At 34.3% G+C, this 25,829-nt stretch overlaps 1 long non-coding RNA gene across 1 annotated transcript; it reads right to left on the reverse strand.

The window, feature by feature from the left end:
• Positions 1-672: 672 nt before the first annotated feature.
• On the reverse strand, positions 673-22,842 carry LOC127560417 (uncharacterized). The gene is made up of 3 exons (XR_007953329.1): positions 22,637-22,842; positions 3,717-3,822; positions 673-805 (listed from the first exon to the last, which is right to left on the reverse strand). It is a non-coding gene; the product is annotated as an uncharacterized LOC127560417 (long non-coding RNA).
• Between the last annotated feature and the right edge of the window lie 2,987 nt (positions 22,843-25,829).

Below are 25,829 nucleotides of genomic sequence, written 5' to 3' on the forward strand. Positions count from 1 at the left end.
CAGAAGACTCCATGAATTATGAACAAAATATATCCCAATGTTTCTGGTTCAAATTGTATGCTTGGATTGCATGGTCTAGTCTTCTATAGTAAACAATCTCAGTGAAGAACTGTCAATCAAGATAACTAAAGTACCCTGATTGAAAGAGCCCTATTATCTAGCCGTACTCTACTGCTGGGCAAATCAGTAACCTTGCTATATTAATATTTTTGTCCATTCATGGGGGAAAGTACCTGGGAGGTTTCCCTCTTCATATATTCATATTTTGGTCAGGTTACTAGTTAAATCTGTTCAGTTTCAATGGATCCCACATCTAGATCATAGAAGCAAGGGGAAGTAACCGTGAATAGTATTTTTGTGGTAATCCATAAATAAAATGACAAGAAAAACAATAATTCATTTGGAAAAATAACATAGTATAATCAAGTTAGAGTTCTGACTAAGCCACTAATTAACTATGTATCTTTAAACTTGCTGGGGCTCAATTTCTCCACATGAGGAAGATTCAGATCATAATTTAAAATTATATGAAATAAATAAAATATATTTATTTAAAATACATTTATTTTTTTTTTCTGAAGATCAGTCATCTCTCATTCTCTATGTCTCAGCCACTCAACTATCCAAATTATACTCCTTCAGGCCCAGATATTCTGACTCTAGTAGTGGGATCAGACATCAGTCGCTGCCCCAATACCCCCTGGCCTACCTGTCGTGGCTATCTACACAAACGGACTAACTCGGGGCTCCTGAAGGGTTGGAGGAAGAGGTGGTTTGTACTGAAGCATGATGGTTATCTTCTCTACTACAAAAGGAAAAAGGTAAGGTGAACAATAAATGGGTCAGACCAAGAAGACAAAGGATGTATTAAGTCAAAATGTTATTATGACACTAGGTGGGACACAAGTTATGATTCTTCAAGAATACTCTTACTAGAGTTAACATGACATAATAAATAACTTATTTATGTAACTGGGAAGATTTGGGATGAAATCCTACTTTTGATGCTAGAAAAATCACTCAGCTCAGCATATGGCTTCTGACTTCATCACTCAACTGGCATTTCTCCAAAATTATCTCTTAATACATATTAATTGTCATATATGATCATTTTTTTTCAGTTTTCATCCTTCCTGATCTCATTGCTGCATTCAACTTTATTGATAACCATCTCCTTTGACAGAACCATGCCAGGGTAATTTTTTCAAAAAAAAAAAAAAAAAACATCTCTTCCCCAAATGTTCTTTTTCCTTTGGATTTTTCTAGTTCAAATTTCTCCTGATTCTTCTCTTACCTATTTGACAAGATTTACACACATAAGATAACCATGGAATAATCAGACACGGATGATAGTGATTTTTCCCATTTATAAAGCAATTTAAGGTTTGCAAAGAGGCAACAATCCTTATCTCATCTCTTGTTTAGCTTCTTACTGTAGGTGTTCCCAAGGCTTTGTTCTAGGCAGGCTTCTCTTTCTTTCCCTCTCTCTCTCCTTCCTTCGATCTCTCTCTCTCTCTCTCTCTCTCTCTCTCTGTCTCTCTCTTTCTCTCTCTCTGTGTGTGTGTGTGTGTGTGTGTGTGTGGTCTCATTAACTCTCATGGATTTCATTATCATGTCTATTCAAATGATTCCCAGATTTTATAAATCCAGCACAATCTTTCCCCTGAGCTTCAGTCCCAGCTTTCCAATTGCATATTGAATATTTTGAACTAGATATCTCAAAGACATCTTATTGTGAACAAGACTTAAAATTCAAACTCAAAGTTAAACAGCAAAGAACAGTAAGTCACTGTACTCATTATGCATTAACAGAACCGACTCCAAAGTTTAAATGATATAAAATATTATCTCCCTCTTCAGTCACCAAGTCAGAATCCCAGGAAATTAACTTACAGGCAGTTGGAACTGAGTGATTATCTGTTTCAATTTCCCCCAAAATTAAGTCTTTTATACCTCAAGCTCAGCACATGATCAATGTCCTAATCTTTTTAAAAAAAAACAACCCAGTACTTCCCTCTGGAGCCAAAGTCTATTGTACTTTGATTTATGTAAGACTGTTACAGAAAGGAGAGTAAAACCCTAAGAGAAAGGAGACAATAGAAAAAGGGGGAAAGTAGGAAGAAGCCTTTATTCATATTCCCTTATCACAATGCTTAATAAATGCTTACTGATGATAATGATGATAAAGCTCTTTCCTAAGTCTCTAAAGTCCTGGGGATGAAACAACACTTTAAATAGTATACATATATCTCAAACTCAATATATCCAAAACAGAATTCACTATCTTTCTCCCCAGATCCATCTCTTTATAAATTCCCTTGTTTCTATTGAAAGAACTACCATTCTTCTAGCCTCCCATATTTATAGCCTTGGTGTTATATTCCTCTCTATTCCTCTACAAATGTAATAAGCTGATAAATCTTGCCACGTCAACCTCCACACCTCTTACATTTGATCCCTTCTCTCAATTAATCATCTCATGTAATACATAATTTATTAAAAAGGTCTCCTAATTCCTTCTTTGAGTTTCCTCATTCAATTCAATTCTCCACATAGTTGTCAGTTATTTTCCTTACATGTGCCCAATTTGATGAATGCCGGTGATTTCTTCTTTCTTGACAATTATATATAAATTCCTCTGTTCAGCTTTTAAAACATTTCACTAAATTACTCCAATACTTCACAACCCATCTTTCTAACTTTCTTATACATTTCTCCCCTTCACTCATTTTTGTAGTCCATCCAAACTGGCATTTTTCTTTCTGTTCTATACACATAACCTCCATTGTCACTCTTCATATCTTTACAATTAGTATACTTTCTCCTCATCTCCAATCCATAGAGTCCCTCGCTTCCTTTATGGAATAACTCAAGTACCTTGACTTCCTTCTACACAAGCCTTTCCCAATCCCAGAGACCAATTGCTAGTGTTCTTCCTTCTTCCCCAAATACTTTGTATTTAACTAACCTTTATTTATTCTATATTTATTTCTGTGAATAAAAGTATATGCTCCTATTGTTGCCCCTGGAGAATGGAAGCTCCTTGAAAATAGGGATTATTTCATTCTTTGTATTCCCAATCACCTAGTGAACTAGTATATAGTGTTGGGTTCATGGGAGGCACTTAACAAATTCTTGTTGCTTCACTGGTTATTGATAGTGTAGGGAACAAAAGGTAAATTACAAGGGAGGCAAATGGTATAATACTATCTACTTAAAAAGATTGTTGCTCTTTGCAAACCTTAAATTGCTTTATAAATGTGAATAATCACTATCATCTTAACCATATCTGATTATTCCATGGTTATCTTATGGGTGTAAATATTGTGAAGCTTAATAACTAAAAATAAATAAGTAAATATAGTTTAATCCTGCACAAATAAAGATAGCAGTTATGAATTACAGAATGACAAGGAAATGTATATGTCCCATAGTAAAGCTCAGATAGTTTACTGTTCAGTGTGAGAGGCAGTGTTCAAAAGTCAAATATTGGTATATTTTTTAGATATCTTTATCCAAAATAACTACTATTTCTTCCTTTCTTTGTAGTGATTGTGCCCATACTTTATAGACACCAATGCTTTCATTTCCCAATACAATTAATGTATTATATATTACAATGTAAATGTATTAGGTAGGAAAATAAAAAGTTTCTAGAATCAATTCCAAATTCCACCCCCCACCCTCCTACCCCACCACCCCCTCCCCGCAACTACCTTGGTTTGGCCAGAGATCCTCCTTAAGTGGAGGCAGTTATGAGAAAACTTGGCTGATTTGGATCTTTTCTCCCGTATGAGTCTTCATTTGATTTCAACAATTCAGCTATAATAGGAAGGAAATAAACATGTATTTATTAAGTTCCTACTATGTAGTAGGCATTGTATTTTTTAAATATAATGTCTTTTGTTAAAGAAGTACTACTTATTTCTTGGAACCAATTTTTATTCCCCAATTACCATGAAGTCCTATCAACTTTGAAATTGACCTTAGAGCATTAAAGATTATCTTTCCAAAGTCTCTACTATTCTCCAGGGCAATTTATTGAATGTTGGATTGAGCAATTATCAACTACAAAATATAGAATGATTCACTACCAGTCTGCCATCTTGTGTTTTCTTTTGATATCAAGATTTCTTACCAGGATTATAGTAAAACTCCTGACAACGAATGAATCCCCTATGAGAATTTTTCTTTTAGCTCTTATAACATGAGATGATAACAAGGTAGCAGCTACTTCAAATAATACAACATGTATTAAGTTGTAAGTTTCCTTGATTTTTTTATCTAATGAGACTTTAAAGCATAATATATCAATGGACAGTTTCAAGCATCATACATAAATATAGTTTTCAAATATTATGGATCACAGCTCATAGTATCATTTGTGAAATTACGTGCATACACAAAAACACTATATAGCAACTCCATTCAGATTTCTGCTTAGTATTCAAAATCCCTAATATGTTCATTTGTGTATGTTAAAATACTCTGATATTGATGCAATACCATTAAAACATCTTGATAATGATCAGGTATTTGATTCCAGCCAAGGTAAATTACCTTCTTGAATTAACAATTATCAATGTCTTGTTCTTGATCAGAGTGGATATTAGTAAAGTAGCTATATGCAGAAAATGAGTTCTTCTACAACAGTTTACAATTTTTACAACTGTAAAAGCTTTCTGATTCCTGGTTGAGGATTTCTATGTATAATAGGTAAAATATTTTGTTTTGTTTTTACCAAAAGGATATTGCTATGTTCTTTCTCATATCTTCGAAAGATAAAACATTTATATGCACAAGCTGTGAGGGCTTATTGTCTAGGCAAGCAGTATGAGTCAATTGCACTTTCTTTTAAATATATCATGCACAGGTCTCACATTTCCTATATTTGATATTATACTAGGCTCAAAGGATGTAGTTTGTCTCAATTCCTGAGTTCTCTTTTGGCTCAGGTTTCCAAAGTAATAACATAGAGCTATTATAGTCATCAAGCCATGGGGTAGAATCAACTGCTTTTTTGCACCTTATTTTGAGTCAGTTCTGTCTCAGTGCATGATAGCTCCCATTTTTGGTCTATATCACCTCCAGTATACCATCATCATGCCATAATTTCTGCCAATGATCATCTAAAGATAAATAGCACTGAGATAATAATAAGAAATAATAAGCTATAATAATATAATAAACTAATGCTATAAAATTTATATCTACTGATGGCATCTTTTCTTGCACACCCTTCCCTGCACTTTCATCTGTTAAGTGCCTTTCTTTCTTCTCCTTCCCTCCTTTTAAAAGATTTCATTTATTCCTTCTATAGGTATTATCATGGTTTTAATGGGGCATCCTTGTTAGTCTTCTATGATGAATGTTAAAGAAAAAGTTCATAGTTGAATAATGTTACTACCCATCCCTAAAAGGCAGCAACCAATTGGCCTTTGTCAAAATTTCAGTGGCATCTGTGCAAACTTGAAAATAGGCACTATGCACATAGGCTTAGAAATTATAAGTGATGGCCCCTTTCAAAAGCAAGAATTAAAATCTCCTCATGCCACAACAATTCTCATTATCCATGATAGTAATATAAAAATCTACTGATGGTTTTCTCTTTCATAGGTCCTCTATTCTAGCATCAGTCTATAATACAAAGCTCTTGGTTGGACATGAAAAGATCAATGTTGATACATGCATGAGGCTAATTATTAGTAAGTCCTTGAACCCTTCTGCCATTTATTATTATTAATTATTTTTTTGTAAGGCAATTGCCCAAAGTCACACAGCTAGAAAGTGTTAAGTGTCTGAGGTTAGATTTGAACTCAGATCTTCCTTATTTTCAGGTCCTGTGCTCTATACCACCTCAATATCCAGCTGCCCTTCTGATGACATTTTTTGAACTAGTATTATCTGATTGATGCTAGGACCACTTTATGCTTATTATTTCTATTTCTTTTCAGCCAAAAATGAAATCATTGAGTAGTCACCAAATCCTAGAACAATTTTAACTGAAAAAGTCTTCAAACATGAAAAGATGACAAGCACTCTACTTTTTGGAGTCAGGACTCACTTCCTCTGGAGACTTTATGTAACCCCCATACTTGTCAAAAGCTCTGAAGAACTGACTCATAAACTTAGCCTTAGCCCAGCAGTTTCTCCCCAAACTAGTACTTCCAGTAATCTTTCTTTATACTCTTAAAAGTTAAAAAAATTTTTTTAAAGTTTTTTTTTAAACTTTACATCCCTGTCTTCATTCTCTTTCTTACATCTTTCCAAATAGGAAGAAGCTGTCTATATATAATAACACCTCCCCAGTGATATAATGAGCCATTTCTATGAACTGTCAGAAAATGATACATACCCTCAAAATTCCCCCGCATACACATTCAAATTGGTAAAATGGTGACTGTATGCTTCTCTGAGAGGGGTAGCAGATAGAGGTAGCCTTAAAGCCAGAAAGACTTGGTTCAAGTTTTAATTCTGGCATGTATCATTTGTGTTACTCTGGATTAAACAACTTCATTTAATCTCTGAAAGTCCCCCCAAACTTTCTTCTCACTGAGTCATTTCAGTTGTGTATGATTCTTCATGATCCCATTTGAGGTTTTCTTGACAAAGATACTAAGTGATTTGCCATTTCCTTATTCAGATTATTTTACAGATAAGAAACAAACAGGGTGATGTGACTTGCCCAGGGTCACACAGATAGTAAATATCTGAAGCCAAATTTGAACTCTGGTCTTCCTGACACCATATCCAATGAGTTATACACTAAGCCTCCTATTGTTATTGAGTCATTTTTTTCAGTCATGCCCAACTCTTTGTGACCATATTTAGGGTGTTCTTAGCAAAGATACTGGAATGGTTTGTCATTTACTTCTTCAGTTCATTTTATATTTGAGGAACTGAGGCAAATGGGATCAAATGACTTGGCCAGGATCACACAGCTAGTAATTGTTTGAAACCAGAATCAGGAAGAAAAGTCTTCCTGAATCAGTCTGGTACTCTATGTACTTCCCATCTTGCTGCTACTCTGCCTATCACCTAGCTACCTCTAAAAAAAGCTAAAACTATAATTTTTATCGAAAATGCTTCCTTGTATGTGTAGAGGGAATTTCCTTATTTAATAACTGTCAATGCTAATAAAATCATAGATCCAACTTTTATCCTGTTTTCTACTCTAGGGATTTAACTGGATAGCTCAAATCCAATACTAACTGTCTAGCAAATAATCTAGAACATTTCGCAATCATAACATAGTGTCCAGATCCTCCTTAGGTCTCTTGTTCAACGTTCAGCAATCTAAAGAAATCCAAATAGTCTCATCTATGTTGCTACCAGTGCTATGATCAAAAAGATAAGTGCTCTACAATGATATCATCATCCCCTAGTTAATATAGGCAATTTCTGAAGTTCTCCGTCACAATTTTTCTGTGATTGATCTTGAAATGTTCAGGAATTATTAGGGTGGATTATGTGAAAACTGAAAAATAATATGTCAGAGACTCAGCATAGACCTATATCTCATAGCGCATACCAAAATAAGGTCAAAATGTGTACATAATTTGGGCTTATGATACCATAAGCAAACCAGGAGAACAAGGGATAATCTACCTATAAGATCTTTGGAGAAAGGAGGAATTTATGACCAAAGAAGAGCTAGAGAACATTATGAAATGCAAAATGGACAACTTTGATTATATATTAATTATGCTGTAAAAGAATTATCAGGAAAAGGAAAAACCATAAGAAAGAAAAACAAAAAAAGAATGAAAATAGTATATTTTAATCTGCATTCAGCCTCCATAGTTCTTTCCCCTGGATGTTGATGATATTTTCCATCACACATCTATTGGATTTGTCTTAAATCACCATATTGCTGAAAAGAACTAAAGTTATCATAGTTCATCAATGCAAAATGTTGACATTATTGTGTACCATGTTATCCTGGTTGTGCTCACTTCACTCAGGACCATGTAAATCTTTCCAGGTTTTCTAAAATCTGCCTGCTCATAACTTCTTTTAGACCACTAGTATTCTATTACATTCATATGCCATAACTTATTCAATCCCAAATAGTGGACAGCCACTCTATTTCCTTGCCACCACAAAAAGAACTGCTACAAACATTCTCCATATGTTCCTTTTTTATGATGTCTTTGGGATACAGAGCCAGTAGTGGCATTGCACAGTTTTTTATAGTTTTTTGGGCATAGTTCCAAATTGCTCTCCAAAATGGTTGGATGAGTTCATAACTCTACCAATACTGCCTTAGTGCCCCAGTTTTCCTAAATCTCCTCCAATATTGATCATTTTCTTTTCCTGTCATCTTTGCTAATGTGAGAGGCATGAGATAGTATTTCAGAGTTGTCTTAATTTGCATTTCTCTAATAGTTACTTGGAGCATTTTTCATATTACAATAGATGGCTTTAATTTTTCTTCTGAAAATTGTTTATTCATATCCTTTAACCATTTATCAATTGGGGAATAATTTATATTCTTATAAATTTAAATCAATTATCTATATATTTTAGAAATGAGGTCTTTATCAGAAACACTGTAAAAATTGTTGCCCAGTTTTCTACTTCCCTTCTAATCTTGATTTTGTTAATTTTATATAATCAAATTTATCCATTTTGCATTTCATATTATTCTCTATTCCTTTTTTGTTAATAAACTCTTCAATTTTCCAAAGATCTGATGGGTAAGCTATTCCTTGCTCTCTTAAAAATTATATTATCACCCTCTTTGTCTAAATCATGAATCCATTTTAACTTTATATTGGTATAGGGTATGAAATGTTGGCCTAGTTTCTGCCAGTTTTGTCAGCAGTTTTTGTCAAACATTAAGTTCTTGTCCTAGAAGCTAAAGCTTAATACTTTACTCACTGACTACTGTGTCTTATGTGTTTAACCTATTCCACTGATCACCATTCTGTTTCTTAGCCAATATCAAATAGTTTTGATGGCCATCACTTTATAATCCAGTTTTAGGTCTGGTATCACTAGACTACCTTTCTTTTCAATATTTTTTCCATTAATTCCAGGTCCTCATATCATGCTTCCTAATGGTTTTAAATAGATGGTATTTATCATTTTAAGGAAAATTTCATTGATTTCCAAGCTCTGTTGTGTTTTAATAGGATGCTGATTTGGTCAAAAGCTTTTTCTAATTTTATTGAGATAATATGCTTTCTGTTAATTTTGTTATTGATATGGTCAATTATGCTGGTATTTTTCCTAATGTTGAACGAGGCCTGCATTCCTGGTATAAGTCCCTACTGTTCATAGTATATTATGGATAAATTTTTGTAATTTCTTTGCTAATATTTTATTTAAAATGTTTATATCAATATACATTAAGGAAATTGGTCTGCAATTTTCTTACTCTTTTAGTTCTTCCTGATTTAGATATCAGTACCATGTCTGTGTCATTAAAGGAATTTGGCAGGACTCCTTAACCTATTTTTTCAAATAGTTTGTATAGTATTGGAATTAATTGCTCTTTAAATGTTTGGTAGAATTCACCTGTAAATACATCTGGCCCTGAGACTATTCCTTTGGGAGTTCATTGATGACTTGTTCAATTTCTTTTTAATGGGATTATTATGCCATTATTTAAGTAATTTAATTCCCTTTCTGTTAATCTGGGTAATTTATATTTTTGTATATATTTATCCATTTCCAATATCCAGATTTATTGGCTCATAGATAAAATAGCACTTAATGATTGCTTTAATTTTCTCTTCATTGGTAGTGAATTCATTTTTGATACTCATAATTTAATTTTCTTCTTTACTTTTTCTAATCAATTTAAGTAATGGTTTATTGTGTTGTGGGATTTTTCTATAAAATAAACTCAGTTTTATTTCTTAGTTCAATATTTTTATTGCTTTCAATTTTATTAATCTCTCCTTTGATTTTCAGAATTTCTAATTTGATATTTAATTAAAGGTTTTTAAATTTGTTTTTTCCCTAGCTTTTTTAGTTTCATGATCAATTCATTGATTTCCTCTTTCTCAATTTTATTCGTGTAAGAATTTTGAGACATTAAAAAACTACTCTGGCTGTACTCCATAAATTTTGGCATATTATCTTACTATTGTCATTCTCTTTGATGAACTTATTATTTCTATGATTTGTTGTTTGACCCACTCATTCTTTATGATTAGATTAATTTGTTTCCTAATAGTTTTTAGTATATCTTTCCATAGTCCTTTATTGAATGTAATTTTATTACATCATGACCTGAAAAGGATGCATTTAATATTTCTGCTTTTCAGTATTTCATTGTGAGGTTTTAATGCCATAATGCATGATTAATTTTTGGGTAGATGCCATGTATCATTAAGAAAATGGTATATTCTTTTCTATCCTTATTCAATTTTCTCCAGAGATATATCATTCTTAACTTTTCTAAAATTCTATTCACCTCCTAAATTCTTTCTTATTTTGTGGTTAGATTTATCTAGTTCTGAAAGAAGGAGATTGAGATCCCTTACTTGTATAGTTTTGCTATTTCTTCCTGTAATTTATTAAACTTTTCCTTTAGGAATTTGTATGGTATACCAAGTAGTACATATATATTTAGTATTGATATTACTTCATCATGTACATCTTTAGCAAGATATAGTTTCCTTATTTATCTCTTTTAATTAGATCTTTTTGCTTTTTCTTTGTCTGAGATCAGGATTGCTATCTTTTTTTGTTACTTCAGCTGAAGAATAATATATTCTACCCTTGCCTTTTACTTTTATTCTATATGTATCCCTCTTCCAGTGTGTTTCTTATAAATAACATATTATAGGATTCTGACATTTAATCCACTCCATTATCCACTTTGGTTTTATGGAAGGGTCCATCCCATTTATATTCACAGTTATGATTACTATGTATTTCTTTTCATCCTATTTTTCCACATTTGTACTCTTCTTTCTCCTTTCACTCTGTCCCTCTTTACCAGTATTTTGCTTCTGACCCCCACATCCCTCAAATTGCTCTCCCTTCTAGCATCCGTCTTTTCTTTCCCCTTTTCCCTCCTACTTCCTATAAGTTAAGGGAAATTTTTGTATCTAAGTATGTATTTTATTCTGTCTTTGAGCCCAATCCAATGAGATTAAGGTTCAAATGGTACTCATCCCCTTCCCTTTTCCCCTCTGCTGTAAATAAGTCTTTTGTGCTTCTTCATGTGATATAAATTACAGCATTTTGCCTTCCTTTTTTCTTTTCCCAGTACAATCATTTTTCTGCCCCTTAATTTCTTTTTATATAATCAAATCAATATCTTATACTCATATTTTCTGTCTATATATACCCTTTCTAGCAGCCCTAAGAAAAGATAAAATTCTCAAAATTTACAAGTATCATTTTCCTGTGTAGGGATGTAAACAGTTTAACCTTTAAATAACATATTTTTCTTTCCTGTTTAGCTTTTTATGTTTCTCTTGATTTTTATATTTAAAAATCAGATTTTCTGTTTAGCTCCATTTTTTTTCATTAGAAATGATTGAAAGTTCCCTATTCATTGAATATCCACCTTTTTCCTTGAATATGATTATGCTCAGTTTTGCTGGAAAGTTGAATCTTGGTGGCAGTCCCAGTTCCTTTGTCTTCTGGAATATTATATTCCAGGTCCTCATATCCTAGAATATCCTAGAATAGAAAGCTGCTACATTCTAGGTAATACTGACTGTGACTCTTGGATATCTGAATTGTTTCTTTCTTTCTATTTGTAGTATTTTTTCCTTGACCTGATAATTCTTGAATTTAACTATAATATTCTTTGGAATTTTCATTTTGGGGTCTTTTTCAGGAGGTGATTTGTTGATCCTTTTAATGACTATTTTACCCTCTGGGGCTAGGATATCATGGCAGCTTTCTTGATTTCTTATAGGATGCTGTTCAAGCTTTTTTGATGATGTCTTTCAGGTAATCCAATAATTCTTAAATTACCTCTCCTTGATCTATTTTCCAGGTCAGTTGTTTTTCCAATGAGGTTGTAATGTTTGGGCTAGCTTTTTGGAGGTCCTCCGGTAGGGTCTTGGTCTTAGCAGGATAAACACCATGAAAATGGACAAGAATAGAGTCCAAAGTCTTTATTGTCTCTTATATAGTCTTTATCTGTCATAATCTAACACTAACAGTCTGAACCAGTTTCTTCTAGCATTCTGACAGTCTGCCAGTCTCAACTAGTCTTCCTCTAAGTCTGACTTTGTCCCCAGTTTAAATACCCTATTACAATTACATCATTACAATATACTGAATATGTGTGAATTACATCACCATGCTGAGTACTAAGTATATATGTGAACTAGAGAACCATTATCTCATCAATTCCATTAAGTTAACACCTTGTTTTAAGTATACTTCTCCAGAGTTCTGGCCCTCTACATGAGGTATTTCATATTTTCTTCTATTTTTTTTAATTTTTATTATGTTTGACTGATTCTTGATGTCTCATAGAGTCATTAACTTCTACTTCTCCAATTCTAATTTTTAATGAATTATTTTCTTCAGTTGACTTTTTTGCCTCCTTTTCTATTTTGCCAATTCTACTTTTAAAAGAATTGTTTTCTTCAGTGGATTTTTTTTTCCATTTCACCAATTCTAATTCTTAAGGAGTTATTTTTTTAGTGTCTTTTTTTCCTATTTGGCTGCTTCTATTTTTTAATGAGTTGTTTTCTTGTCAATTTTTGTGCTTCCTTTTCCAAACTGTTGATTCTTTTTTTAAATAATTCCTTTCTTCTAACTTTCTTATTTGATTTTTAAAATCTTTTTTGAGCTCTTCAAACAGAATCTTTTGAACTTGAGACCAATTTATATTCTCTTTTGAGACTTCATATGTTGATGTTTGTCACTGCTGTCTTCTTCTGAGTTTGTGTTCTGATTTTCCCTGTCATCATAGTAGCTTTCTTTGGTCAAGACTCTTTGGAGCTTTTTGTTGTTGTTCATTTTTTAAAAGTCAAGCTTTACTCTGAGGGCACAAGGGACACTGTCCCAAGCTTCCCCTGTCCTTCAGGTCCCTTATCACTGGTTTTCCACATTGAGGACCAAGGTGCTGGTGGCTTTGCCCATTGTGCTGGGTTGGTCAGGCCTAATTGTGGCAGGGTTCCAGAACTTGCCATTTTTCCTTCTATTTTGGGGCTACAGGCCTCATGGTTAACCTACTGTATTACTGATCTGCTGAGTCAGAACCAAGGGACCTCAGCTGCTGATCCATGCTGAGCTAGGAGACTCTCTAGATTGCCCACTTCATGCCTATGCTGGACCACACTCCCCAGTAACCCAAGTGAGAAAGGACTTTTCTGAAGTCCTTCTAAGTTACCTTAAGCTGTTTCACTCTATTTTTTTTTGAAGATTCTATCACTCCAGAATCTTTTTAGAGGCTTGTTTTTGAATTGTTTCAGAGGGAAACTAGGGAGAACTCAGACAACTTCCTAGCTTCTCTCCACCATCTTGGCTCCCAACTCTTTCTTCTCTATTTTTACTATCAAACCTTCTTCTCCCTCTAGAAAAACACTGCTAACCCAGATTGTATTTATGTATGGTTCAGATTAATTTCATATTTCCTCATTTTAGGGGAAAGATCATAAAATGTATCAATACATTATATGGTTTGTTTGGAGTCCCCAGCTAGTGTTTCTTGGAAAGACAATTTCCTCTTCTCTGTGTATAGCTGATCATAGCCTTCCACTTAATTGACTTTGAATAAATTTTTTTTAATGCCCAACAGTGCCTAATTTAACTACATTTTTATCTTTTTTAATATTTTACTTTAATTTTTTTCTTAGTTTATACATCTACATTTATTTTTTACATATTTCTGTGTGAGTCATATTGACAGAAAAAAATCAAAACAAAAGGGAAAATCCACGAGAAAAAAAAAGGAAAAAAAGAAATATGAAAAGACATTTAATCTCTATAGTTCTCTCTATGGATGCAGATGGCATTTTCCATCCAAATTTTATTAGAATTGTTTTGGATTGCTGAATTGCTGAGAAGAACCAAGTCTATCATATTTGATTATAACACACTACCTTGTAGAGACAAGGTAGATAGAAATGCAATAGGGACTTTGAAAAAAGAGAGAATTTGGGGAGCAGTAGCTGTAATGGCAACAGAAGTAGTAGGATTCACCTAACGTGATATCATCCTATGTTCTTTTCTTTTCTGTTTCTCAGATTTTACTCACTACAATGGTTGAAACCACATAGCAAGGAAGGTATGCCATTAAGTATACTCATGTTGGAAGCAGTAGCAGGAGCGACTTGGAGGATCACAAACTTTTCCTGAGACAGTCCCAGTCTTGGAACTGAATAGGGGGAATGCTAGGATTCTATGAAGCATAAGACATTATCTCCACTGAATTGCTTACCCAACTACCCATCACTCTACAAAAACATACATATGCTATAGAAGAATATAATATGCCCCAGGACAGCATGACATGTTCCACTTTCAATACACAGTTATCTCTGTACCAGGTCCTTTGAGTCCAGGTAGAAATAGCCCAGCCAAAGATAATGAAGCAGAGATTAAGTTCTTAGAAATTGGTATGTCCTTCATACCCAGCCCCATCTCTATTTCTATTGCCCTTGAACTACTGGCTGAACATTAAATTCTCTTCTTGAGAGTACCCAGTATATATAAAACCATTTCCCCCAGAATTAGAGCAAAAACATAACTTGGATTATTCTGATAGTTCTGTTTTTAAGTGGGATGCATTAACCTCTGGTCCTAACTCCTTTACACTTCCAGGAAAGGCTTGGCACATTGTTCCATTTTCTGGCCAAATTGTCTGGAGTTTTTTACAGTGGGATTTGGTTGTTCCAAATTAGCATTTTTTAAGTTTCACTGACCTATAATTGAGTTGTCTTAGAGCCCGGTAAGACTGCTTTTGTCATTTTCTAACTTCTCTGTGTTCACTATTTTTAGCTCTATTTTCTTTAAAAGATATATTAATTCTAGGTAACTGAGAGGCTTTCTTTGTTACTCCCCTACTCATAGATACACTTTCAAGGATTCATTACATGTCAATCTTTTGTTTACTTAGGTCAGACTGACATTCTCCTACATCATGGTTACTTCTCCTTTAATTCATATTATTCTGGAACAATGTTTCCAAATCTAAAACAAAGTCAGAAGCCTTTTCTTTTTTTTGTTCAATGGTGTTAAAGGATGGCCATAGATCTAGACTTGTTATGATTTAGACAAATTCTTTGTAGCTTATGTTCAATATTGAACATAATGAGATTCTCATGAGTTATGCAAGAAAAGAGAATTTACTTGGCCATAGCAGTAGAATGATATTATACAAGCATTATGCATTGAAGACACTTGAAGTTGACTTAGCTAAGAAAAGCTTCCCTGTCTCTAAGATGTTTGTTATGATCTGCCAGTAAAGCAGAGGAGCATGTTTGGAGCTCCTTATGGTTGTTCTGTACTCAAGTGACCAGTAACGTTAACAGTCTAAACCTTTCGTGCCCTTTTTCAATTAAATACCAATAATTGTGTTAATATCTTTTAAGTGTAGCAATTAGCTCTAACTTCCCTCTCATAGGACAAGGATAACTACATCTCCATCCTGGGGGATGGATGTATCTTTACTTCTTTTAGCTTGACCTTCTATTCCAGAGTGCTTCCCCATCTACTGTTAGCATCCTAATACTATTTAATCAATTAATGTCAGTTTTTACAAAGGGATATTTACTTCAAAGATGTGACAATAACTGAAGTAGAAACATTTCCTCTAAATCCAACATTTTGTAGGCTTATTCTCCACTATATTTTCTTGATCTCCTGAGAGAGCATTAGTCCCACCAAATATAACACTGCTTTAAGAGGAATCTCCATCTAGTTAAAGCTAAGGTCCTACTGAGTTAGGTTCCAACGATCACTTCCTGCTTCTTGGGACCTCAAAAGTGGTCTAGCGGATTGAAAACTTTGGTATACATGCTACCCCTAAACCTCATGTTGGCTAATTATTCTGATATTTTAAAACTACAATATCACAGTCTCAAATTTCCTTTGTTCAGAGCATAAGAGCAATGATCAAGACAAAAAACTAAAGCCTATATTCATAGGCCACATGTCCACTTCAGATAGGGAGAGTACAAGACCTCTACTTTCTACAGCATTGTCTCTATTCTTTCTGGAATGTTGCCACAAAGGAAGGAGTCAGGCAAAAGAGAAGGAAGATGTCCTGATTGACTAAGGCTTCTTGAGTGTACCTCCAGTTTTGGCTCTGCACCCAAAGGGACTTCACCATGTAATTAGCTAATCAGAACCAATTATGGAATATATATGCATGCTCTAATATCTAACAGGCTTAATATAGATAATCAAAACCAATTGTGGAATATATACGTGTATGCTAATATCTACATATAGTTTGCATGAACTGAGTTTACTGACTAGTTAAAAAAAAACTAGCTTAGTGTACATGAAGGTAGATGGTGTGTTCCCACCACAAATGTCTTGTATAGTCTCTGTGCCCCCAACTGATTCAAAAAGTTTCTAAGAGTACTTGAGTACAAGGAGTTCAGGATACTACATTTTCAAGGCAATTAGGAGGTCAAAATCAGGTGCCTTGGAGGTATCCATCAGCCTCCTATATTTTCTTAATAGTATTTTTTTTCATATTACATTCAGTTCAGCATTCACTTTTGTAGGATTTTGAATTCTAAATACTTTTTTCCTCCCTTCTTCCCTTCTCCTAGACAGCAAGCACTCTGATATGGACTATACATATATAATCATTTTAAATGCCTCCTATAGTTTCTAATATTAGTCCCTTTTCACTTTATTTCTGGATCCAGAACTCAGTGCCCTCCCCTAAAATAACCATGGCTTTCTATACTAAATCTGCAATAAAGACAATAGATAGAAATCTACTCTATGTGATCAGAGTGCTAGAACAGGAAGGAACCTCACAGACCACTTTTTTTTAATCTACTCCCCCTCATTTTATGATGAGAAAATTGAGGCCTCTGAAGAATAAGTGACTTGCCCAAAATTACATCAGTCATTGGCATGGAGGCATATACTGAACCCAGATCATTTGAATCTAAAAAGCATTCCATAGAATGACATTGATGGAGAAGGTATCAACTAACTATTGTCACTGATGTCCCCTAGCATAAGCATAAGATAATGTTACCATTGATTATTAATAGCTGAAGGTAATATTTGCTCCCCTACCTCTCATATCATTCTCAGTAAATCTTTAACAAGGAAGGCTTTATATTTTCTCAGTGTTTCTAGTCAACATTAGAGGATTTAATAACTAGTACCTAAGTAGACTCAGTAACAGTTATTTCTTTGGGGATGCTGAAAATGTCCTGCTTGTGTAAGTCAGTTTGTGTAACATATCTATTACTTTTTCTTTATTCCTATCTATTTTACATCCCCTCCCCAGCATGTCTACAGCACGGTATATAGTTCATCACCCCTCAAACAGTCCTCAATAATGTTCAAATCCCATTAATTAAATTACACTAATTCTTCAATAAAAGAAAAGCTACACTGATTATCTATAGCAACACTCAAATATGAAGTTACAAGTCTTAGTTCAGCAGTATACAACAAAATTTTGGTGCCACTTTGACATATAACTGCAAAATGTCTATTTTAAAGCAAGTGGCCTTGCCACAATTGCTTTGGAAAACTTTACTTTCAAGCAATAGTCTATACACATAAACACAAAGAGAAATTGAAAAGAACGAGAAAGGAAAGGAGGAAAGCAATCGAAATGGAAATGGATATTTTTTTAGTGGATCCCTATGATACTAGAGAAGGTAACCCTAGTTTGACCCATATTCAAGAGAAGCTTAATAAAATTCTTCCCAAACATGGCCCAGATGAGCCCTCACAAATAGAATAACAAGAACCCCTTCTTAGATTTTACATAGTTGTAGGAACTTTTTAAATCCGATGTTCTCTTAAGGTCCCCATCTAAATAAATCCATAGCACCAAACCCAACTAATAAGTCTTCCAAACCATGATAAATAATTTATGGAATAAGAACAAAAAACATATAATAAAGCAGAACCAGGTCATGTATTTCTCTTGATAAAAAATCCTTGGTATCCTTAGGAAATAGGAGAGGAATACAGTTAGATGAGTCATGGCAGGGGGTTAGAGATTAAGGTTTTTAATAAGTTCCATTTAATCACATCTCTTGCATTCTTAGGAAACAACTAAAGAGCATTGCTTTCTCAGGAACCAGAGCCCCAAAACATCTGTGTCAGATCTGTGCCACATGTGTGTCTCTCTCTATGACTCCATGTCATTGTCTTCTCTCTGCATCTCCATCGTGCCAACCCACCTCACAGTTGAAATCCATCAAGATCTAATCAAGCCAGCCATTTCTTCCCAATAATCACTTCTCCCTGACGACACCCCTGCCTGTCAGCAATCACCAATAAAATGTTCCCAAACCACATAATACCTATGAAGATTTTTAGACTGTCTTAACTGAAAGCACTTTCCCCCAATTATTTCAGCTTAGAGCTGTTCTCCCAGCTATGAAGAAATGTAGGTCAGAGATTATCCACCAGTGAGAGAGGGTCTCTTTTAGCTCCAAGAACTGGAAAAACAGGAAAACAGGAACTGTCTCTACTTTTCCTTTGTATCCACAGCACTTAGCACAATACCAAGTTGGGTCCTTAATAGTAAGTCCTTAATAAATGCTTATAGATTCAGAACTTATGTACCTCATTGCCCTAGGCACTTAGTTGCAAAGTGAGATGGTCATGAAGTAAGAATTGGAGTTTGATATATGTGTAAAAAAAAAAAGCATATCCCACCATAATTATATTAGTTTTCTTTATTTCCTCATTTCCCTCTCAAGTCCTTGCCATCTGGCTTCTCTCCTCACTATTTAACTGGAAGAGCTTTCTTCAAGATAACCAATGATCCCTTAGCTCCATTCTCAGTCTTGTTGGGTTTCATGTTCTACCTCTTCTGTGTGGTTGTCTGTCAAAGCTTTGTGCTTAATCCTCTTCTCTTAATTCCAGTTTTTTTGTTGTTGTTTGTCCTTTGTTCTGAAAGAGGGTCAGGAGGTGATGCTGTGACATGCAAGTGTATTGGATTTATGTTAGGGAGAGCCTACCAACTATGTTGCTCATAGCTCAGCCCATTGGAAGGACCTCCTTCTCTCACTGTAGTTCTTGTTACCAAATTAATGGGCAGTGAGGTTCATTTGCATATGTCTCTCTTACATGAGGTGGAATTGCTCTCATACTAGCAAAGACAAGTCTTTCTGAGAGATATTCTTGTAACCAAGGACCCATTAGGGAGGGAGTTAGAACTGGGGCTAGAAGCCTTAGTCTATTGAAAACTGTTCATGAGCACTGTCAAAAATGCTACTCAGTGTCAGCCCCAATGGTGTTCTCACTCAGCTGAGAGTTACCCTGATGCTCCCATGGATGAGGATGCTACCAATTCTGCTGTCCCTGCATTGTTATTTACTTTTCTAGGTCCTGTACTTTTTGTGCCTGCTATGTGAGTGGGCATCAGGAGCTTGTTGTAGATTGCATCTCCCCCATTCTGTATTCCACCGCAGCAAGTTCTCAGTTGTTACCACTATTTCTGCTCCCATTGTTTTCCCTTCTAATCCTGGATCTCAATATATTTTCCATGAAAACATCTGGGTTGGACTAAATACTTTTTGCCTCCAGTCAGCCTCTGCTCACATCATCTTTGCCTCCTTAAAAGTCAAAGCTCTGACTCTACTTGCTGAATGTGTACAGTTTATTTTCATTTTCTTTATATTAACTAATTCAGTTTTTCTAGGATTTTTAACAATCAGCAAGAAATATTCCTCACATTACTATGTTACTATCATTCTCTATGTCAACTTCCTTCAGCATCCATAAGAGTGGATCTTTGGGGGCCCCTCTCTGATGCACTGAGAAGTCTTTCAACATACCAAGAAAAGGGGTTCTGGCCATAACAGATCAAGATACCCTATCTGACTGGACAGTTAAATAACTACATGGATAAATATAATCTGGAACCATCTGTCAGGAAGATCCTAATTTGAATCCTGTTTCAGACATTAATTGTATAATGCTAAGCAAGTAACTTAACTTTTCTGTACCTCAATTTCCTCATTTGTAATATGGAGATAATAGCACCTACTTTACAATATTGTTAGGAAGATCAGATTAGATAATATAGAATGCATTGCAAAATTTAATCATCATAGCTGATGATTAAATAGACACAATGGATAGTACTGGGTCTGGAGTCAGAAAGACTTCTCTTCCTTAGTTCAAATCTCAAACATTTACTAGCTATACCACCCTAGGCAAGTTTGCTTCAGTTTCCTCATCTATAAAATGAGCTGGAAAAGGAAATGGCAAATCACTCCAGTATATTTGCCAAGAAAATCTCAAATAGGGTCCAAAAGAGTCAGACATGATTTAAACAACTGAATAACAATCATCATCATCATCATCATAATCATCATCACCATCAAAATCATCATCATCTGGCTGATTCTTGCATTTTCTTTCTCCTTCAACCACAACACCCACAAGGTCAACTTGTGCCAACAACATGATACCAACTAATGCCAAATGTTGTCAAAAGTTCCTCATTCAGGTCAGTTCAATAGTTTAGAATCAGGATTGGAATAAGATGAGACAATTATACTTTAAAACAATCAAAAAGTTTACTTAAATTAAAACATGAAGGAGATATTAAGCAAAGCTAAATCACTCATTCAGGTAGATGTAGCACCCCTTAATTCCATATGGAAATAAGTCTAGTCATCAGAATGTGTTGGATCCGAAAGTTGTGGGGACTTGCAAGAAAAGGAGACTTTTATCATTTCTGTAAGGCACTCATTCCTTCTAGGCTGGCCTTTTCATAGCTTAAGATGAACAGAAAGGCATTTCAGTCAAAAAGCATTTATTAAGTGCTTATCATGTATCCTGTACTAAGTTCTAAGGTACAAGGAAAGGAAAGGATAGTCCTTGTCCTCAAAAACTTAAGAGTCTAATGTGGAAAACACCATGCAGACAGCAATATGTGTGCATATGTTTGCATGCATGTTGTATATATGTACACATAGAGCTGTTTTGTATATATTTTATATTTATATGTGTCTGTTAGTATGATGTTTCCATATACACATACACACCCACAGATTGCATGCTGTTTCTATATGTACACAAACACATACACAGGGATACAAAGAAGGCAGAAGAAAAGAAAATTAGAGTTTAATGGGGCTAACGCCATACAAACAGGTGTATGTATATATAAAGAATAAATACATGTATATCCTTATATATTTAATAATATATATGTGTGTGTGTATGATATGTATATAACATATATACATAAGGGTATAGATATATGGGAGGTATATACATATATATGCACATATATATCTATGTTGTATATATCCTTTATGAATATAACTATATATGTGTATACCCATGCACAGATAATATACATATATATACATATTCATATTCATACACAAGATTAATTGGGAAGAATCTCAGGAAAAAGGCATTAAGATTAAGGAAGATTTGAAATGTTTCTTGCACAAAGTCTACTACTTGAACTAGAGTTCAAGTACCCTAAACTTGAAGACAACTTTCTCATTCTTTAGGGAAAAAAGTAGCCCAGCCTACATGGAATTTACCCTAGTAAATTTTTCTCCTCCTCCACAATGAGATGCATTCTTACTTTACAGGAATGGGCTTGAAAATCTTCCCAAGCTCCTCTCCTTTGCTGTTAACTGATTTCAATAAATTGTCTCTCCTATGAAATAGTTTGATTTTGTAATTTGGTAAATGTCCAGCAGATGGAGCAACTTACTCATAGATATCTTTGAGACCCTGCCTGTCACTAAACATGTTCCAGGAATATAAGAATTTACTTGTCTCTAGATATACATTATGTGTCTGTATTTGTATGAATGCTTTTTACCAAACTGCTAATGCAGAGTAGATGAGTAAATTAAAAGGGCTTTTTTTGTGAAAAGAAATATGTTCGTCCTAGTAGACAAAATTTTCTCTAAAATTATCATGAGTTAAAGTTTATGTAATTGCTAAGTGTTGAACTAGATTTCAGGGAAGATGCATTTCATTTTTTCATCCTTTATCTTTCTCTCTCTTACTTTTCTCCTTGACTTATAATATTTCTCAAGGAAGATCTTATAGGTAGTCCAAGAAAGTATCTGTCCAAGTGGTAGAATCTGAGGAGTGAAATGGAAGTTGTCCTGCCCCCAAATTCCTCCCCTACCAACCAACCATTGTGTCTGGAATTCTCATCAGAGATTCTCTATCAGGGTGAGGCTTTACATTTCTAAGTTTTTCTTTTTTAAATAATAGATTTTTGAAACTAGAGATCATTGAATCATAGACCTAAGTCTGGAAGGAACGCTAAAAGCCATCTAGAACACCTTTTCACCCACTTTACTGAGTCCAAAATGGAAAATATGCCCAAAGTCATAGAGCTAGTAAGTGAAAAAGCCATAATATGAACCCATATTCAATGCTTTCCATGATGCAAGCTGAATAACATAATTAACAGCCTTTAATACTTTGCCCTCAATTAAGTTTTCAGAATTTTGACCACTGCAAAGAGAGTAAAGACCTTTATGGAGAATAGGGTGCTTACCAGAAATGGAGGAGCTTTGTAAAATGCTACAGGCATCCAAGACCAGAAAGAAGGCACATGTGAGAAGCCAAGGACAAAGGGGAAAGAAAGAAAGGGCCCTCACAATGAGAGGGAGAAACTAAAGAAGTAGAGATGTGACCAAGATAAATTTCCCCTTATTTCACAATTTAATCTAAACAAGTCGTGACTTCTCCAATCTTAAGTATGTGGAATTCACCCTGTGCTATTTCTCTAATAGACCATACAGTGTAAGATAGGGAACTTACAGATCATCTAATCTGAACTGTTCGTTTTACAGATAAGGAAAGTGAAAGCCAGAGAGATTGAATCCAATGGTCCAGGGTTTAATAAGCAAAACAAGGTCTCTTTCTTGTTTGTTTGTTTGTTTTTTTTTTTTTTTTTACTGAACTCTATGTACTTCTTTCTTTTCTCTCTTTAGACTTTCAAAACAGAAAAAGAAGATTAATTTATGGCGTACATAGCTACAGTGGATTAGGGAATATGTAATTGATTTTTCTCATTTTAATTTGCAAAAAGGATATTAAGTCTTATATAATTAGTATCATATAATTTTTTTCTTATATATTAGAAACATTTTTTATTTTATTCTTTGGAATAATAAAAAAGATATTAGGACCTTTTCAATGGCTGTTTTTGTGTGGGAAGTATGGTTTTCAGCTTGTAATGTTCATTCTTTAACTCTCAAAAGTGTCATCATTTTTCAGGAAGTACAATGGAAAGGAAGAGATATCAAAGAAATTGTGAGGTTAGAAGTAGTGACTGCACTCTACACACCAATCATGAATAGCAGAAAGGCAAATGCTTTTAGCTAGTGAACCAGAGGAATGTTTTCTGAAATTGTGTTGTTTTCATGGTGCTAGATTTAGAAAACTAAAGTCTAGAAAACAAAGGGAGTAATTTTATTGAGATTTTTTAGTGTTTTAAACTTTTTAGTGCTGTAAACTGAAAAATCTCTGCAGTCCTAGATATAAAGCACATAAATACATACAGTATGTGTACTTACTTGTTCCTTTTCTGATATATAGTCTCACCCCTCTCATATTAAAAATAATTTTTCTCTTATACTTTTGAGCTGCTGAGTCTATCAACAACAGCAACAATGACTTCTCAAAAGAATAAAAAGACCTCTTTTAAAATTTTTATGGTTTTGTTTTTTTTTTTGCTATTTTCTGAAAGTAAAAAGAATGCTTCCCTACAATTGATAGCACTTCAGTTGCTTTTTACCAGGCCTTGAAAAACTGTTCTAGTATGACTATTATTCCTAGCCTGAAGCAGATTACTTAAAGAATCCCTCTATTCCATTTTCATTCTAACTCTAAAATATTGACTAAATAATTGAAGGCAGAAAATTATTCAATTAAATGTCACTGTCCTTCACACACACACACTGCTAACTATGAGCTTAAGTATATACCTAAAGATTTATTTGTTTACTAAAAATTATTTAAATTTTGTTTCTTCTGTTTTCTACCTGTTGTTCATCTATGTTGTTAACCTGTGGTGCCATTGTGGACAAAACTCAAACCATCAATTATCAGTCATCCAGTTCCCATCACACCTATTACATAATTGTTTTCCTTTCTTCCCTATCACCTGAAAACTAAGATAATGTCTCTCTTTAAAATTTAGTGCCATCTTTGCATTAAATATAGCATCATGAGCTAAGGTCTGTACTATAAGACACAAGTGGAAACACTCTCAAAATTAGTACATATACTGTCATTTTTGGTTAGATTGTAAGAATTTTATAAGGCATAAATGACTTGCTTGAAAATCTACCCAAGAAATCTTAAAATAAAAGACCTATAAATGCATTGCTAGCTATAGCTATGAAAAATGTATTCAGAAAGAACATTTGCAACTTGAAACTTTTCATCAGAAATAGAGAGCACTTAAGGTGACTTTAATATTAATTCTCTACCAGTCCTTTCTTCCAACAAAATATCAAATTGCTTTTATTCTGGATGTAAAGGCATCTGAATTTAGGTCAGTATAACTTGCAAAGCATAGTATTTTGAGAAGTGGTTGCTATCCATTCAGACAGTCAGTATATCATTACTTTATTTGGCAATGGCTAAATATCTGATAGAAAAGAAAATTCATTTCTGGTAAGTTGAAATTGCTTTTGAATAATTTATTGTGAACAGAGAATCATCAGATCTGATATCACTGGTAGTTACAAAATTGCAGTATTCTACATTGTGGTGTAATGGGTACTAGGGGAACTGGGAAGTTAAAGTTTGATAACATGAAAACTTCTGTTCTGGATGGCACACAATTTTAAAAGCAGTAGAATTTTCCAGAAAAAATTGAAAATCACCATGCTGATTGTTGTTTTTTATTCTAGAAGAAGAGCCAAATGACATCATTATGTTGGAGTCAAGGTACAGTTTTTCTGACTATGTTTAATCAGATCAGTATGAGCTCAGAAGGCTCTACCACAGATCAGGCACAAATAATCCATGTGAACATCTAAAGTGGGGATGTCTCTAAATTTGTGCATCTCATTTTTCTTTTGAGCCACTGCAATTCTGCTTTGCTTATAGAGCATATAATGCTTTCTTTGAGACAGGTGTGTCTTTTAACAGTGTCTTCCAGTTCACAAATCAATTCAAAAGTCACTATTTAAAATAAAAGTAAAAGTTGTTTACCAAAAAAGAAAATTTCCTGAGGTCCCCTTTAAACCATATCTAAAAGCCAATCCTCAGGAGCATGAGCCCCATCTTTACTATTCCATCAAGTTAGATTGGGAGACCAGGGAGCCATAGTAGGCTTAAAGTGCATGTGTGTCTTTCCTTACATTCATTTCCTCTCCTCTGTTTCAGCCTGGCCTTGGGGTAGGGAGTGGAAGCAGAGGGTGGGCAAGGATGGGCCCTAAATCTGCTCTGAGGAACCTGGGCTGTTGTTGTTATTGTTTGTCCTTGTTCCTGAAGAAGATCATGACATCAGGGAGGTGATGTCATGACATATAAGTGAATTAGACTTAAGTGAGCAAGGGCTGGACAAGATCACCTGCCTCACAATCCTCTCCGGAGCCATCTGGGTCCAGTGACCAGATATAGATCAGGACGATTGGAAATGGCCCTGGATGCAATGGGAGACCTCGGCCTTTTTAAGCTAAGGTCTGCAGCAGATTTCAGTTTGACTGAGTCTGCACTCATTTAGTGACACA

Source organism: Antechinus flavipes, chromosome 1, assembly GCF_016432865.1.
Source record: "Antechinus flavipes isolate AdamAnt ecotype Samford, QLD, Australia chromosome 1, AdamAnt_v2, whole genome shotgun sequence".
Taxonomy (NCBI): Eukaryota; Metazoa; Chordata; class Mammalia; order Dasyuromorphia; family Dasyuridae; genus Antechinus; species Antechinus flavipes.